The sequence below is a fragment of the Malania oleifera genome, chromosome 13, assembly GCF_029873635.1.
Source record: "Malania oleifera isolate guangnan ecotype guangnan chromosome 13, ASM2987363v1, whole genome shotgun sequence".
NCBI lineage: Eukaryota > Viridiplantae > Streptophyta > Magnoliopsida > Santalales > Ximeniaceae > Malania > Malania oleifera.
Window position 1 is genome coordinate 14730339 of NC_080429.1, and position 3568 is coordinate 14733906.

A 3568-nucleotide genomic window follows, 5' to 3' on the forward strand; every position below is an offset into this window, starting at 1 on the left:
TCTTTATTTCTCAATTGCCATTATTTCTTCCATTTCTAAGTTTAGCCAATTTTATCATTCTTTCACTTTCCATTTCCATTTCACTATCCAGCTTATGAGTATTTTTGGTACCTAGTACCAACATCGCGTCTGTAACTTATGGCTACCCTGAGGATCTTTCTTTAAATGCCATGCTTCCCCCTATGGTCAAGGTTGTGCGGGCTGAAGGCTGGATCTAACCGCTGTTGGCTGATCCGGTTAGATCAAAATATCATATCACATATCTCGCGTCTGTAGTACGACTAGCCGACTTATAGCCCTGATCCGGACTCAGGGGGCACAACAACTCTACAAAATAGTTCAGTCGACTGTCACGCCACACGCTCCAAGAGTCTGTGTGGTTGCACTACACCACTAGCAACGGTACCGTGCTTAATATCACAACCCATCATTAGGGTTTCTAACACCATCCATCAGGGTTCACTACCACATTCCCGCAATCATTATGCGGTATTGGCATTTCATAAATCATATTTCAATATATACGTTTCAGAATTCACGTTCTCATTTTCACGTTTCAATATTTCCATATCAATATGCATTATTAATGTCATATCAATATAACTCAATTCATCTCAATATAAATGTTCTCATCATTTTCTGTGCATATTTCATCATCTCATAATAGTATATATCGTATTTCATGTATTTCAATATTTCTCAAAATGCCCATATCAGTAATTTGCAAAATCTCATTTTTCATGCAAATCATTTCTACTCACATATAAATACCATATTTTATTATTTTCTACTAATCACATAAATAATTCTCATTTCAATATTCTCTAAAAAATTACTCATCGTTATATTTCACATTTTTCAATATACGTCATATGCCACACAATTTCCATCTATTATTCAATATATATTAATTTCACATTCCAAAAATATTACAATTTAATATTACTCAAATGTCACACAATTTATTTGATATTTATATCATAATAATTTCCAGGAAAAAATACCATATGTTGATTTTAAACATCATTATTTTCTTAATGCCATATATATATTTAATATTTTTATGTTATAACATATATATGTTATAATATAAAAATCTTAAATTTAGCGAAATTTGTCCATGACATTGCATTGAGTTTTAGGAAATCTATAATGTAAAATTCTAAACTCATCATTGAGCTTAAATGATAAATTATTTTCTAATAATAAATTAAAATTAAGAAATTCATAAGCTCATCCCCATATTAGAAAATATTAGTAAGACCAAATATTATTAATTGAATATAAATTTTTTTTTGGTTGCATAACAGAGGGGGAGCATAAAATTTAAAATCTCATCCAATAAATACTTCATTGTATTATGCATACCTTTTATTGGATGAATTGTGAGCTGAACACCAACTATCCATTCTTAGCTTTAAAGTTATATAAATTGATGGATGGTTAATTATGATCATTTGAACTGAATTCTATATGTCCATTCTTGTTTAATTTTCTGATGAATTGATAATTTTTATTTAACTTCCTTGAGTCATATGCAACTATCCATTGCTTGTAAAATGAATATATTATTTAATGGATAGCCTATAGTAAATGTCTTCTAAAATGCATGTTTGTATTGAATGTCTCGTGCATGGCTGATGCAGTGATATGAATTGCATGCTGGTAGTAGATATAGGTTCTCGCAAGCTCAAACTGAATTACTGTGTTTTGTTTGCTTGAATCTATTAGGTTTTAGTACATAAATTTTTGGGAAATATCCTATTTAAAGACGACATGTTGCCAAAATTTTGGTAAACTTTCCCAATGTAATCAAAGACCATGAATCATGCACTAAGATCATTGAAATAAAATGCATGCTAAAATATTTTGAAAGGATGAGTGAATCATAAAAGAATATTAACTTCTCATCCTTAATTGTAAATGCATGCACCTGAATATATAGGGTAGACTGCACTGGTCATATGATAAAATGTCTTAATAGATAACTAGTGTAGTTATGTTAAAAGGAGTGCTTATACTATATGGTTTACTTAGAGGAATTAATTTTTGATTAGTATAAGCCACTTAGTTCTTCTTTCTAGGATGGTGGGTAATTGAATAGGCAAGTACATGTTGAATCGTATATACTTGCGCTAAATTGAAAACATGTACACATTTTACTATCCTAGGAGGGACTAGTTCATGGACACCATTTGGTCCAAAATCTTTTGGTTATGAACTTCATATTGGACCTAAATGGTTAATCATCATCTCATAAATTTCAAGTCCATGTAACTAGGGAAATTGCATGACTTAAGGGGAGTCTTTCATTTTGTCACACACTCATTGAGTGTTTTGAGTTGTGTTATCCTTGTTTTGAACCCCTATTGCATTACCTCTGAGTATAGTCTTATTTGGCTATTGTGTGTTAAATTGAAATGCAATATGTCATGTTGTATGTTAAATGTTTAATATCTGCTACATATTGAAATCCTTTGAAAAGGATGAATATATGATGAGTGTCCTTAAATGACTATCATCCTTGAACTATAATGCAAGTATCTGTGCACGTAGATATACAGGGGAGCTTAAGTCCCAATTTTAGGAGAAATCAGTAAGAGCTTAATGCCTATAGTCTCTTGCATACAAAGTTTTGTCATGAAGGATGAACATATGTTGGATGTGCTTAAATGAAATTCATCCTTGGATGTAAATGCACTTATGTGTGTCTGAAACTATACCAGTGAGTGTAAGCCCCATCCTTATGAGAAGAGGATTATAATCACTTGACCACTGGACTCACATTATTATTGTTTTTACTTTTTGAGTTTGATGTATCCTTAAGTACCTTGAACATCATATCCTGCATTTATTGAATCAATATTTGATATGGATTGTTCTTGAGGCATATGAACACCATGCATGACTTAGTGTTTGACTTTTAAAGCATGTGTATTTAGAAATGGTTTTACTGGTGAAGTACAAATCGTTTAACAATGAAAATAGTACTTATACTATTCAAACTCTTAATGATTTTTCACAATCAATATCAGTATAAGTAATTTACAGAATCTAAGCACGTATTCAAATTGGTAGGGGGAGCACCTAGAAATTATTTTCTATCTTGTTGTGCTCACAACATTTCTAGCTTAGATTTGATTTTTGAATTCATTGTGGCTTGTGCTTAATTGTAATGTCTTTATTGAATATTATAAATGAAAATATTTTGTTTGCCATAGTGTCTTGGGTTTTGCCATATGATCCCTTTTCGTAAATTTTCTAGTATCTTTGGGATCTATGCGGTTAGCTTTTTCTGGTCATATTATTGATTGCACTTAAATACCAAACCAGAAAAACATTTGCTTGCTTGAACTTTATTTAAAGTTTCTTTTTCAACAAGCATCGCCCCCTGTCTTTATTGAAAATCATAAGGGGATGTATATATATATATATATATATATATATATATATATATATATATATATATATATATATATATATATATATATTAAAAAAAACAAGAATTGAACTTCATAGAACATATCATGTTTTCTTGCTTATGTGCTTAAATGCCTTCATGACTTGT